At 37.6% G+C, this 15614-nt stretch overlaps 2 protein-coding genes across 2 annotated transcripts in view; one reads left to right on the forward strand and one right to left on the reverse strand.

Moving 5' to 3' along the window:
• LOC6628238 (mucin-2) overlaps positions 1–15614 on the reverse strand; it is a 92842-nt gene that overhangs the window by 39613 nt on the left and 37615 nt on the right. The window lies entirely within an intron of this gene.
• Positions 10968–15614, forward strand: part of Pgant2 (polypeptide N-acetylgalactosaminyltransferase 2) — a 45288-nt gene continuing 40641 nt past the window's right edge. Inside the window, exon 1 of the mRNA XM_032438726.2 lies at positions 10968–11172. The gene's annotated coding sequence lies outside the window, so the exon portion shown is untranslated. The remainder of the gene's footprint in view (positions 11173–15614) is intronic.

The following is a 15614-nucleotide window of genomic DNA, read 5'->3' on the forward strand; positions in this document are numbered from 1 at the left end:
GAGTTTGTTTTGCCCATTCTCATGTTTTTCGAGGTAAATAAGGATAAATGGCAACGAAATGACAGTGAAGTGTGTGCGGGCTGGGGAATTATGATGTGTGTGTGTGTGTCTATTCCTGATATGTGTACTCAAGTGGCAGGTTAGCTTACGGTTCTCTTTTGTACTAGTAAGAAGCCTTCGAAATGATTTAGATGCGCTTACAAGCTCTGCTTAAAATGCACATACAAAGCAATAAATCTCGTATACCCCATATAGACACATGCACAAAACACTCTATGGCTAAAAATGAAAATAAGATAAAAGTAGTTAAAATGAAAAGCATCAGTGAAAAACGGAAAAAAAATAAAGCTTCATGTTACAAGAGTTGACTAGAGGATACCCTGTAAACAGCTAAGAAGAAAAGCATAAGTGAAAGAGAATTAACTTTATGTATTGAGATTAATAGAGAAAAAGTTAGTAAATATTGTGTAGCAATTTGTTGTCAATAAAACCTTTACGAATATTGCATTAAAAGGAAAAGGAAATTAATATGCTTACGAGAGGGTAAGCACGACAGAAGATACTGATCACACATAAATAAATATAAACAAGATATGCACACATTCAATACGATGCGAGAAACAATTTACTTTCACTACCAGAATGTTGTACATAAACTTCCGGTTTATACTACATGTGGCATATCGTAATGCATTATATGTTTATTTAAAAAAAGAAAATAATAATATAGAGCATAGAAAATAGTAAAGTAAACAGAATGGTTATCTCAAGCGCAAACAAACTTTGGTGGAACAGAATGCAAACATTTTTAGCTTTTCTTTTTTGTTTTTCTTTTTTTTCACATTATTTTTTATTCTGTGCGCTAAAAAGAAAATGGTGTGTGTGTGTAAGTGGATCACAGCGTTGCCCGTTAGCGTTTTTGCCATTTTTAAGGTGTGTTTTTTTGCATTAAAAACTGTTGAATTTTCCCTGCAGCAAATATGTAAGTGGCAATAAATATGTGCAACGCAGCCAAGCGTAAAGAAACGGGCAAAAACTGAAATATTGCTACTGATAGGAATTTGTTTTTGCCTTCCACCCGCGTTTTTCTCTGTTTTTGTTGCATTAATTATGGGCTTAATGGAATATTTTTAAAGCAACAGACAAAAAGTTTTTGAATATTTTCAAATTTTGTAGTCAAGAACTGGGTGTAATAGTATAATGGAATTTTAAGCAGTAAAATAGAAACTTTTATTAAGCATTTCTGAACTTTCGTTTTAGCCCAAGTCAGATAAACAAGATGACAATAGCTTAACAGCGAGAAAGAGGTTAACAGTTTGGGGATTAACATGAACATTTTGTAAGCGAGTACAGTGAATGCTCCCTTGGGCGGACAGCAACTTTTTTTTGATAAAATCTTTTTTTTTCGTACTTCCTTTCAATAAATTGCTCCCGTTGGGCGGACGCTCTTTTGTTTAAAATCTCTTTAATTTAAAAATAAAAATGTAGGAAAAGTGAGTATTAAAAATGTCAACACTTTTTCTTTTTAAATCAGAACTCGCCTGTTGGCATTTTTAAATCTACTTCTACTATTATTCCTTTGATTCGAATTTGTCTTTCAGACTTGGATCCGAATCGATTCGATTCACAGCCTTTTTGTAGCCTGGATGCCAATAAACGAATCAACATTTAATCAAAAGCATACCTCAACAATTTGAGATGAGTCCACAGCAGTTCCTTTACATAAAGCCAATGCAGATCACGATAATACAATTTATTTCAATTACACTCAAAGTTAACCACTTCTTTTTGATTCTATATTGATTCAGCCTTTTTGTCATTCATCATCGTTGTTGGTCCTTCGACATTTTGTCAAAGTTCTTGCACGCATTTCTGGGTCTTCCTCTATCGTCCTTTGAATGCCAATGCCCAAGAATATTGCTTTTAATCAGCTTTTGACAAGCTAAATTGAAGTTTAATTAATTTTATCGTTGCCCCGGCAAAGGCAAAAACACAACTCATAAATAGCCCAAGCAAATACAAACACATACCTTTAGTCAATCCTTAAGTAGATGTGGGAAATGTTGGCCTCTGGCCTAGCCTAAACTTTGGCATGCCGCCCAAAGTGGCATGGCACACCCCCATAGAGAAAATATGTCATTTTTCCAACAGCTTGAATGAAAAACACGCATAATTTATGACGGCGAGCAGCATGGAAATGCTGAACGCATCCAGCATGAAATCTGAGTACGATTTCCCTGCCAAGGATTTAGCTTGGGCCAAGCGGTCGGACAGCTCCCTTCAGGTGATGTATTATATTTTACTGATTTATTGCCTTATTTATGCGCAGCATTCGAAAGGTGAAATGTGTGCTACAGCAAGGGACGAAGTATACAACATTTGATTACATATTAAGCTGCCGTCCAACATGTAATGAGGGCTATTCCGTAAAACGATTTCGCTGCAAATCTCAATATGGGCTTAAATGAACAACGAATAAAATTGAGTCTGAATAAAGTTGGGTTATGACAGCAATAAATAATTAATTAAAATTAAATGAATAAGTTTTAAACTCACTTACTTCGATTTTTACTCAATTTATCTGACTTAATAATGTTTCCACTTTGACTGCATGTTTAAAGGTTGCACCAAAAAAGAAAATAAATAAGCAAATCCATTTTTAAGGCTACTTTAAGCGTTCGTTTTTTTTTTTTTTTTGAGCCTATCTCATTAAGAAAACAATTTTCGTTTCTGAGGCAAAAACTGTTTTAAGACCAACAAACATTTGCTGGTAGGTAAATCTTGCATGATTTATGATTTGAGGGTTTGTCTTTCTTTTTGTAATTCGGTTTTGCTGAAATTGTTTTTCGGAATAGCCCGTAACTATTGCAGAAATGTTAAGCATGGCGTATACGTGACTTTTGGTGCTCCAGCAGACTTGAGTGATGGACGCACTTGCCCCTAACACTGGGCACAGGGGCTCAGGCATCACTTAATTTAAATAAGTTTTGTAGCATAAGCCACACACACCGCACACACACACACACCGCACACACAGTTTCTTGGCAAGTGTTGACCACAATTTGTGCATGTGGCAATTGCAGGAGCCAAAGCTGGTCGTCCTTGAACCTTATTTGTGCCGGCGCTTAGTCCAGGCATTTTATTTGTTTGCGCCGTTTGTTTGCGCTGTCTGTTTGCCACAGAAAGCACATGAAATTTATGCGCTGATGTCCTTGCCAGACTCCTCCGCCTGCCTGCCGCCCAGCCAGCGCTGTCTCTTTGTGGCTGCCACATGTACTTGCTACACACTGGCACACACAGACACACACAGATGTGTCTTCGTATTTGACTTGGCTCGTATTTCAATTGTCAATCCGTGTGTGAAATCAACGCGTGCAACTCGTGCGTCCAGTCATGACCAAAACCCAGTTCTCATTGTCCTCATCCATGACAAAGGCGCCTCAAGTCGCCAGGCTAAACTTACTTTCTATTTGCGGAGCAAACAGCTGTTGCTGTTGTCATAACAACACACTTAAAATCAGCAGTCAATCACTTTTCTTATCAATTTCAAGTTTAACGAAGCTCTGTTTCTCATCCCAATTTTCGGATTTCACTTTAAATTCCACGCAGCATCCAATTAAGAGGCTCAAATGGTTTCCCATTGATTTGCGCCTCGTAATGTTAATCCCTCGAAATCTTTGGTCAAAGTTTATTTTATTTTAATTACATTTATTTGCGTGCTGACCAAAGGCCTGCGTTAAGCTGCGACTTTGACATTTGATTCGTCTTGTGCCGCAAAATGAGCTTGAAAATTAATTTGAGTTTGAGGTGATTTTAATTAGAACAAATCAGAGGTATATGAAACTTTTCCAAATAAATTAAAGTTCTGTTAAACAGGTAAATCGCAGGCAGATTATTGGCAAGTTAAATGGAATGATTATTGAAGAACAGCAATTCCTACTACAAGTTTGTTCATGGTTTGGCCTCTAGATAATTGTGGCAACTAAATCTAGCAAGATTATTCTTTTGTCCGCATATACCTTTCATATATTAAAGACTACTTAACATATTATTTAAATAACATAAATTTTATCGAAAGCTGCACAAAAAAAAACACGAAAATTGAACAGGAAATCCTTTAAAAAATGTCTCCAAATTTTATGGCAATAAAACGTAAATTTGGCTTAAAGGAAATTAGTTTATGTTTATCATACGAATACCCTGTACGCATTGCAATTACTGAAGGGTATATTATTGTAATTAATCTATTCTTCTCAGAGACTCGTAGAGCTAGTTTAAGTAAATTGGGTCTATAGGTTTCTGTATATTGTAACCAGATAAATGAGTTGGCATAAATAAATATAAAAAATAATATTAAAATAAAACAAAATAAAATTGCAATTTCTCTTTACAGTTTTCAAAAGTAAACCCTCATATATTTTAAGTATTTTTTATCTTAATTCAAGCAGGGCATCTTCTAGTCCTTAAAAATGCAAATTATTCTCTTCAATGTATAATTTAAATTTAAATTTGTATATCTGATATAATGTGCATGAGTGTGGAATAATCACAAATTTTTTGTGTGCACAAATTTAATGCCGCAACCGAACACAAATTGCCATGTCAGAGATAGAGATAGACAGACAAAGAGAATGAGAGAGAGAAAGAGAGGGAGGGGGAGAGGGGGGGGGAGGTGACGGAGTTGGTTGTTTAGCTGAAGTACGTCTCAAATATCAGGGTGCCATATCAGATGTACGGTCGGTCGCCCGGCCCCGGCTGGTCATGTGGCTGTTAATTTAGTTGACATTTCATGTGAAAGTTGCTCTGCTATGCTGGTGAGCAAAATTATTTAAATTATGTATTAATAATTTAGTTGAAATTGTGCCGTTGTCATGTTAGACTGATAAGACAGGTGACCCCGAGAGGGACGCGGGGCAATGCTGTGTGGTATCATGTACGTTGTTAACGCATTTTATGCGGGTTGGCAAAATGAAGTTTGCCTGGCAAGCAGCAGTAGCAGCAGAAACCCGTCATCATCATCAGCAGCAACAGCAGGAGAAGGAGAAGTAGGAGAAGAAGAAGGAACAGGAGGAGCAGCACAGTTGCTGACCAGGCTTTTGCCAAGTTGAAGGATGCGCCAGAATCATGACGATGATGTTGCACTTTTTGTTACGGTTGAGTTTAATTATGCGCAGCTTGTTTAAATTCATAAAGTAGTTGTTATAAAAAACCTAAAAATTGCAGCTTAAATTTATTAGAAAAAACGCCAGAGGCGAATTAACTAAACTTATTATAAATTACTATTTCAGCTCTATTTTTTATGGGGATGTGTTAAGCATAGAAGAAGGAGACATTTCCGACCCCATAAAGTGTATGTATTCTAGATCAGCATCAACAGCACGAGTCAACAAGAGTATTAAATCTTCGGCGTGCCAAAGATAACCTTACTTTTTCGTTTGTCTCTATTTGTAGCTTTTATAATTTAAATTTCTGCACGTCGGACTCTTATTTTTGGTTTTAAAAGAAAAACACAAGTAAATAAATTAAAATGTTTATTGCAAATTTGGAACGTCCAAGCCAAGTTAATTAGGTAGTACATAGTGCAGCTAGTTGGCCCCTATTATGAACTAACTAACAATTAAAAATGAACTTTAGCCAGACTTAATTGCCATATTAGCTCCACGTACATCTGCAATTCCAACGCAACGTCCGCTTGTGAAAAAGGAGCGTTACAAACTTTTGTGCGGAACAGTGCAATTTAATTAAATTAGCACATGGCATTCGTTTCTGCACTCGTACAGTGTGTACACGCATTCACGGACTGCTGTACACTTGGTACAAGCAAAAGAATCTTTTGTTTGAATTTTCCGCTCGTGACATGCTTAATTAATTCGTTTACTTTTAGTGAAGGGCCGGCGGGGAGATCTGCTACTGTTTATGCCAGGCAAAACAATGGCAAGAGGCAACTTCTTGTTGTTGTTCTTCTTTTTGTTGTTGTTGCAGTCGAGGTAAACGAATTGCCATCGATTATGCTAATGGATGGAACCTAGCGCAGCCTTCCGGCTAGCTAGTCAAAGCCAGCTGAATTACATTCTGCTCGACAGAGTTGCAGCTCGGAAAACTCGCCAGCACGTGAATTAAGCGGCACGGGTTGGCACGATATTTAATGGCCGCCTTTTGAGAAGTGCAATCGCGAAACCAGGGTAGCCCGCCCCGACTACCCATATAGATTTTCCTAGCTGGCTGTGCACCTTTTCGCCCGTTAGCATCAGCTACGTGACTTGCCATAAATCAATTCGCGTCCGCTTGTAAATTATTATGTGCAATATTCTGCACTTTACCATTATATTCCCATATTTATAATACGCAATCCAGCATAATGGCCATGGCTAACGAGCAGCAGCAGGGCCCACAATGAATCGTTGCAGGCACAAACAGCCCTTTGGCCCCCGCCACCGCACAATCCCTTGCCAATCGTTGCCTTCGCTCATTTGTTGCCAATAAGCCAACAATAGATCGCGTCAAAGTTTGCCAAGTGCCGGCCAACTTCTCATAATGACGACAAATTGCATTTAGAACTCGAATATATAAATAACGAAAGAAATATTAACACAAATTTATTAGCATTATGAGCGAAGCTCTAGCTAGCGAAATAATGTAGAGCTATGATACAATGAATTATACTACTTAGGAAATGATTTGTTTGGTTTTTTTATCAGGCTTGGGTTGAATTTAAAGTTGCAAAGAATAAAATGTATTTTATTTAAATTATTCGATTAATTATTTAAATTTGGAATATCAATTTTATACAAAAGCATAAATAAAATCCTGCGCAGAATTAATATTTATCAAAGTTTTGAGAAGTGTTCTGAAATTTAAGAAAACAGCAGCAGCACAAAAATTCGAACCGAAAAAGCGAATGGGCTTAAACATAATTTAATCATTGTCTTATTAATAATTGGTATCGTTTTTGTATTCAATAAAGAAACGCAAAACGTTTACGAATGAAGAAATACCGATAATCTCTCTCGAGAGCGAATGCATAAATACGATAGTGTGTTTACACAAGGCTTCAAATGCAATGCTGCCTACGTTCATTCACTTTTAAAATGCTTAATTGAATCTTTAATCTGTTATTTTCCTGATTTACTGCAAACAGAGTTGAGTATAATATTACTTTTTTGCAAATGCAATAAATTGAACAACGCACAAATTCCTCTTCAGTTAATATCAAAAAATTAATGCGGTACAAATTGTCATGGGAAACAAGTTGGCACTAGCTGCCTGTGCTCGACTAGCAATACCCTGTATTCAGATTTAAGATACACTATATTTTATATATATCAAGCGCTATTTTTATATACATAAGAATAAAGAAGATATGTAATAAGTTATTTGAGAAAATGTAATTGCTATTTGAGCTTTATTCATTAACAAATGATTTAATTCTCTATTATTCCATTTACATGCAGTTCATATAACCCCTTTTAACCCGTTCATTCACAGTGCATACAAATAAATGTCACTCAATCGTATAGTAAGTTTTTGTGCAAACTTATGCCTTGATGGGATCTCACGTACGCGTAATTATTTCAGTTACAATGTTCGGCCATAAATACCAATTAAGCCATTACAATGCATTTTTATTTTGACACGTTCAGCGTTCACGTCAGACATGATGGCGAAAAATCGGCGGAAAGTGCGAGTTTTTCTCTTCATTAATTTTCAATTTGAGACCGCAATGCTGCTGCGGCGAGAGGAATGACATGGAAAAGTCTTCAGAAGCGGAAAATGCGTTTTCAAATTACATTTTTTTTTTTTTTTAATATTTTGATGGATGCCACTAGAGTGGCAATTGCGACACATGCAACATGCCAAGCAATGCGGATGAGAAGGGGCAAAGTGGTTGGCTGAGTGGCTGGGTGGTTGGGTGGTTGGTTGGTTGGTTGGTTGCCAGGGCAGGTGGCTTCATTGCTAACATCATGTATTTAATGCTGTTCGCAAGGCATTTATGACAATTTATTAGCATGTTGTGTGTGTTAAAGTGTGTGTCAATGAACCTGCCACAGTTGCCGCCATGCTACAGCTACTTGTGATAACATTAATTCCACGACATGCTTTGGCCTTTGTTGTTCAACCAAGCCACCCCTCATAGCCGGCAACCCACCCGACACCCTGTCACCCCGCCACCCACCGACCCGGCCAACTAGTCTTTAAATACATATTCATGTGCTGGCTGCCTTTCACTTTCCGCTCTCCGGCAAAATAAAAACAAACGGCCAAACAAACAAACAAACAGCAAACAATGTTGGCTGAGTAGCTGCCGGCATGAGCCAGTCACGAAAGTGTCGTCTTTACTATTTTATATGGCATTATTAACCCGTTTTCCTAGTTTTTCAGTGCTTCAGCTTTCCAGTTAGTATACAGTTTCTCAGCCTTTGGCCAAATGTGCGACTCAAACATAATATTGCAATTATTACATCAGGAAGTCCCGTGGAATGGAGCCGTGTTGACGCTGGCGCCCATAATGTACATAGGCATTGTTTATAGACCTATGAAAATTTAGGACAAGTGGGTCAGATTGTATAACAAATATGGCCACACGAATGTGTGTGTTGAGCAACCGAAGCGAGAGGGCTGTAATGCGATTCTAATGAAAACAAATTTAAAATGCACAACTGTAGAGAACTTAATAATAATCGAAAGTGTACTCTCGCACTCACAAAATCTACAATCGAAAATAGGAGATATCGGAAGATAATTAACTCGATATTTATCGATAACACTATAATTGTGATTATTATCATTGTCAAACAATGAAATCAGAATTGGAATTACATGCATGCCCCGACTTAAAATGACATTAAGAAATTAGAATTTGTTAACTCGCAATGGCTTCACAAAAAAAAAAAAAGAAAAGAGTGCCAATTAGTTGTGCTTAACAAATTAAGCTCTTCCAAGAATATGTAAAATAGAAGTGAATCTTATGTGTCGTCTAAGCAACCGCCAGTTCATGCCACATTATCTCTCAAGTATTTCAAGGCCTACTCAGAGACTTGGCCAAATATAAATAGACAAACACATCGACACGCCAAAAGAAGGAGGACAACTTCTTATCAATGCGTACAGACATTCCAAGGCTGAGCAACAAATCGGGCGCGTGTGTGACTGGGCGCGTGTGTGTGCGTGTGTGTTGTCTTATTAATTTCCATGCCACGCCTCCAACAAAACACCTAAGCAACCCGTAAAGAAAAACAATTTTATGCAAATTTCCACAGAGCCCAAAAGTCAAATGCTAAGAAAAACAAAAATTAATGATTTCCCATGTATAATCCATATAAATGACATGCAAGTCGCTTGGCAGCTGGGAAAAGACGGCCAAAGGATTGCTGGGTGGGGTGAACGGGGGGGGAGGGAGGGTGGTATGGCACAGAAAGGGGTTAATATATTCGTAGGATATGACTGAATATGGTTTGCGGAATGCTGTCTGCTGTCTGCTGGGCTTAATGTCAGTTCGGTTTTTGTGCTCGCATCATGCCACGAATTCTTTTGTCACCAGCTTTTCTTATTTGCGGCTTTTTCAACTGGGGCAGGGAAGCAACTAACAAAAACAATGTGACACATGCGTTGGTTTTGAAGAAATTAATTTCAATATATGAAATTGTATTTCATATAGAAATGTATATACATGTGTATATGTTTGTAAATATATATTAATAGAAATTTATGTGCATTTATTGAGAGCCCAAAGCATAAGTTTACTTTGAAAATACCCCATTTGATGTGTGACTGGGTAAACAGAAGCTTATGATGCCAGCCCGAACTATATATAGCTGGTAAATATCTAAGCCACAGTCTGTTAAAGTAATTTAATATATCATACAGCAATCAACTGAGAAGCGCGAGAGCATTGACGTGGTATACCATTCCCAAGACAACTCGCAAGATATAGTTATTTTGGGCAAAGTTACATTTTTTTGCAGCATATCCAAAATAGTTATTCAACCCCAATCGCGAGATATAGTTTATTTTGTCAAAGTTGGTCGTACTTAAATGTTAAATTTTATATAATTCAGTCATACTTGATTAATTTTTTTTAGTTGTAAGATCAGGACGAGGACAAATGGTATAACATTGCCATTCCGAAATATCAACGATCACGCTAGATTGTGATAATAAAAATGAATAAAGAATTGGCAAAATGAAAAAAAAAAACTAATAAAGAGATACTGAAATATATAACAAATAAATTAAAATACAACCTAATGTAGGTTATATAAATGTTGCGTTCAATAATTTATCCTAATATTGCATTTTACATTTTGAGAAGCTTCACAAATGAATATTTCTAAATAAACAGGATTGGGGAATAGAAAATATAAGCACTTCTGTTTTTATTATCTTTGCTTGGGATACTTAAATTAACAAGTACATATACATATATATTATTTAATCCCAGTTTCAAAGATTTTTAATAAAAACTTGACAATGCTATAATTCAATAGGAATTTAATCCTTTAAGACTTTTTCCGGTAGTTGTGGACTTATCTTACGGCCGTTTGACTAACGGTATTTGTCAATTCAAATTTTCCTACGAAAACATTTTAGCGCAGGCGCAAAGCTCTCTCTCCCAAGAGAGCATTTTGTTAGCGCAAGAGAGAGAGAGAGAGAGAGAGAGAAAGAGAGCGTGCACGAAACTGCGATAAGGAAGCAAAAGGGTAGCAAAACACGGAAATGCGCGACAAAAGAAAAAATACTCCAAAAGAGAAGGGGCAAAAAAAAATGGAAAGAATAACAACCCGAAAACAGAGACAGAAACGGCAAAAACAACAACAACAACAACAACGACAACGACAACAACAAACGCCGTCCTCAGTTGCTCGCAGCAAACGAAACAAACGCAACGAAACGCGTCGCTTTATTTAATTAAATAATATACAATAAATAATAAGAACTTAAATAATAGCTAGAAATAAAAATTAGTTTATAAAGAAATACTCATATTTTTGCTATAAACCACAAACAATTATAAACGAAACACCAAAAGTGCATTTAACGACAAATTACGCGAAACATCAAGAAGAAGAAGTAGAAGTAGAATAAAAGCCAAGTGCTGCCTAACAGAATACGAGTGAAGCATAAAACAAAATGAAAACAAAATAAAAGTTTTCAATTTATTTTGTTATACAAATTGTAAGTTATCAATGCTTGTTGTTGTGCCTAAAAGCGCGTGTGTGTGTGTGTGTGTGTGTGCGTATGTGTGCTTGTGTGTGTGAATTATTGTAAAAATCGAAGGCAGACAAACAAAAGACGCGCCTGCAATTCGCGTGCCAATAGTAAAAAAAAAACAACAACAAAATTACTGCAGCAGCTGACAGCTCTGTTGGTGGGTCAGCGCGGGGGGGCGGAAGAGTGGGGCGGGGTAAGGGATGTCTGCCAAGCAGGGCTGGGCACATTTAGGTGCTTTAAATGAAACCTCACGCACTCGATGACAGTCGCTTTGCCCAACCAAAAGCCACCCTCGAAGAGCGAGAGCGAAAGAGAGAGAGAGAGAGTGAAAGTGAAACGTATTTGGGCGTAGAGCGCGAGAGAGCACGACCAAGCCGGCAATTCTGAGAGAGTGGAACTTGTTTCAAAAGCATGGCAAATACACTGACAGAAATTACTTGCATAAAGTGAAACACATTTTCGCTTGCTTTGAGTGAAAAGGAATTTAATACATACAATAATAATAATAATACTAATATTAAATAACAATCAAAATAATTATTAGTCGTATTCTAATAATTATTATTCTTATTAATAGTACTATAGTAAATAATTAAAGCTTCGAGCCAGCATTAAAAAAATAAATAATTTTGAGACTTAAAAAGTGATGTAGAACTATGGCTTCATAATTCTATGCATTGTCAGAATATACACTGTTTGCAAAGTGGAAAAGAGTATATTTGGCTTATACACTTTCCGATTGGCCAAGCTTCAGGCAGTTCGCTAAGCGCAGTTCTTATTCGTTGTCATTGCGGCTCCACAATGGATAGCTCCATAGATATATATATACACATATTCTCAATCAGTAGGTTTTTCTATGCCAACTTTTCTCAGTTGTACAATTGTCATCATGAAACTTACAAATCGTACGATTATATTATGTAGCTTTTATTGAAATGTTCGGCCGAAAAGAAGATTCTTGATGGACAACTTGTTTGTTAATCGAAATATCTTGGCCAAACTCAGCATTTATTAGTTTCACTTTGCTCCGAACATAAAAGCCAAATTTCACCAAACACAACTTTATTTAATTTTGAACACATCTTGACCATTTACAGCATAAAGCTCTTTAGGCAGAATCTGTCGAACGATTTGCTTGGTATAAACAAATTCTCGAGGGTAACACATCAAATAGGACATCTTCGACCCTATAAAATATTAACCAGTATCAACAGTCGAAAAGCTAAAGTTATTTTTCTTTTCTATTTTTATGCCCACCTTTGTCACAGTCCTATAACTATCTGCATCAAACTGGGCACTTAGGAGCATCACAATTCTGCGCATATATTTGCAACACGTTATCTAATTGAAACCAGATGATATATGGCTTTTATAGCAGAAACCGGTTGCAAGTAAAAAGTTTATAGAAAAGCACTTGTATGCCTTTTCTCAAATCCCTGCATAAAATCGGCTCTATTAAAGAATAATCTTGTGCAGCTGTAGTTAAGATTAAATAGCATTTACCTGAATAAACCGCGCACATACAGGTACTTCAGAGATATTCGTTAAATGCCGTAAATTGTACACCACAGCCGAGTGGCACTTGGCACCACACACACACACAGACACACACAGATACACGCACAGCCAAAGGACGATAACACTTAACGCCACTTATCAGCCTTACCCACCGCGCTTGTCATCAAGACATTAGGCAGACTACAGACTTAAGCGCCACACGCCCAACCACCCACCCACACACACACACACACACATACTCACACAGAAGTGGCTCGATTGCCTTCGTTGCAACCGTAGAGTAACGTGCCCCAGTCTGCCATCCTCCGCTCCCTTCGCTCACATTGCAGCACCGCAACGCTAATAAATTTGCTACAAATTTGGTGACTGCAGCCTTAACAATTTACTCCGTTCCCTTACGAAATACCACGCCCCTTTTTCCGTAAATGAAGTGACTAATGCAATTATGCATTAATTTTAAAAGCGTTCTTCAGATACATTTTCAACATTTCCGCAATGGGCGCCAAGTTTTGCGCCAGCTTTTGACAAAATACATTTGCACTTTGATTTCCGCCAACTCTGCAGACATGACAAAAACGCTCTGGCGAATTGTGGTCGAGAGAGGGGGGCAGCTGGTATACCGCCCCCCTACTAGGGACTGCATATGTATGAAAAACAAAAAAGGGTGCTTTAGTTGAGAATAGACGACTACGAGATACGCTGTAATCCCTGTAAAGTGGGTGTGTGTTTATGTGGGTTGCGTATACTCCTGGGTTACGCATACACACACCCGTATACACACAAACACAGACACAGACACACACACAGACACACACACACACACACACAAGCACACAAGCACGCTCGCTACGCAGGTGCTTCTTCTTCTCTAGCTCGACAATCTGTCTGAGTAATGCATTCCAATAAATATTAAATTCAATTTCTGTGTATTCGATTCAGGAAATTTTATGAGTGTACCTAGACTTTTAGAATTATTAATTTTAAGATATTTAAAAGATATTAAAAAAATATATGACGAGCTTGATCTGTGTTAGATCTATGAGAAAAGGTACTTCATATTTCAAGACCAAATCAATCAGAAGAACAGACTGACGGATATGACCATATCCATTGAGCTCTATATATACTTTCTGGGTTCAGGGGTGCTTCCTTTCGTCGTAACATAAATTCGCATGAAAACAATATACCCATTTTAACCATTTCAATGGGTTTTAGGGTATAAAAAGTCAGCAAGTAATGAGACAATATTGTGTAGAGGGGAAGGAGGTGTGCTGTTGGGGAGCTGTCGGTGACTGCCGAATGTGCAATGCGGTTGGATAGATACGCAGCAGCGGTATTCACGGCTAGGTGAGCACACACGGAGAGGGACAGATAGAGATAAAGAGGGGGAGAGAGAGAGAGAAAGAGAGAGAGAGACAGAGGAGAGACTGGCAAATGGTGTGCAATCAAATGTGCGCTACGCTATGCGACCATGTGGCATGGCATGGCTTGAAGGATGCTGCAACTCATGCAACATTTAACCAACTTTTAATTATCGTACTTGAGCCAAGTCGCTGCACTTGGAGGTGGCCACAGCGAGACTTGCAACAGCAGCGGCAGCGGCAGCTAAATTGTTTTACCCACACAATAAATGCATACATATACATACATATGTGTGTATGTATGTGTTTATAGCTCAACATACATGCGCATAGGTTAGTCCAACTGTCTGCTCTGGCTGCTGCAGCTGCTGCTGCTGGCTTTTCTTAACTTTTTCCTCTGCTAAATGCTCTAATTACGTCTAATGGAATGCCACTCATATAACTGTGGCGGAGAGCGGTGTGGGAGGGGTTTGTTACTGCATATGTATGTGTATTTTTATAACTGTTTGACTCTTGTGTCTGGCTCTATGTCTGTCTCTATCTATGCTGCGCTGTCTCTCTGTCACTCGGCCTGTCTCTGCATATTCATGACTTTTTGTGGCACGGTTCGTTGTACGTTCGAGTTTTTAAGCCAATTTAAATAAGTGAGGGGCAGCGGGCAAAATCAAGGATATGCTGCGAGAGGCATAGAGATAGCATAGCAAGGAGAAGGGGGGAGGGTACGCTGCGGCTACGTAGTGGCAGTAACCCACATTTGCCATGTGCTTATCCTTGCTCTAAAATATCCAATCAAAAGGTTTGGGTTCAAGCGGGCGTATTGAATTCGAAGATCCACGTATGCTCTCATGTAAAAAGGAGATTAATGCAGTTTTAAGTTTTTAGATAAAAGCTTGATAAAAGCAGAAGACAATATATTTTATAATTGTCTTAAAATGGAAAAATAATATAAGTAAAATTAAGTTCATTCAAAATGATTTAGCCTTTAAATAAATAATACAATTATTAATGCTATATTTCTCTTTTCCATTTATACTAGTTTTTACCCATTACAGGGTATCTGCCATTCGCCCATGTTTGGCTTTTGTCTGTTTAGTTATTCTATTTGTACTTGCATTTCTTCTTTTTCTGTCCAAGTTCCTTTAACAGCAGCTGCTTCAGTTGGCCTTTAAGCGTTATGGCTCTTGTTAACTACACACCAACACACACGCAAGCACACACGCACACACACATACACAGACACACATAACGGCAGTCAGTTTATAAATAATGCAAGCATTTATCTCACCCGAAACTCAAACTGACCAACACTACAAATAAACGCTGGCCACATAATATTTCCTTTTGTTGTTGGTATTGTAGTGTGGCATTTGCATAACTGCAGTTTATTCTAACAATTTGAATGAATATTTAATTAGTTTTAATTGAATATGGCAACATTTTGTTGCACTCGCATATCAAATTTGAAGGAGAGCTCATTAAAATAAATATATCAAAGCTTGAAGAGGAAAAAATAAGCACTAAATAATT

The sequence above is a fragment of the Drosophila virilis genome, chromosome 4 (genome assembly GCF_030788295.1).
Source record: "Drosophila virilis strain 15010-1051.87 chromosome 4, Dvir_AGI_RSII-ME, whole genome shotgun sequence".
Taxonomy (NCBI): domain Eukaryota; kingdom Metazoa; phylum Arthropoda; class Insecta; order Diptera; family Drosophilidae; genus Drosophila; species Drosophila virilis.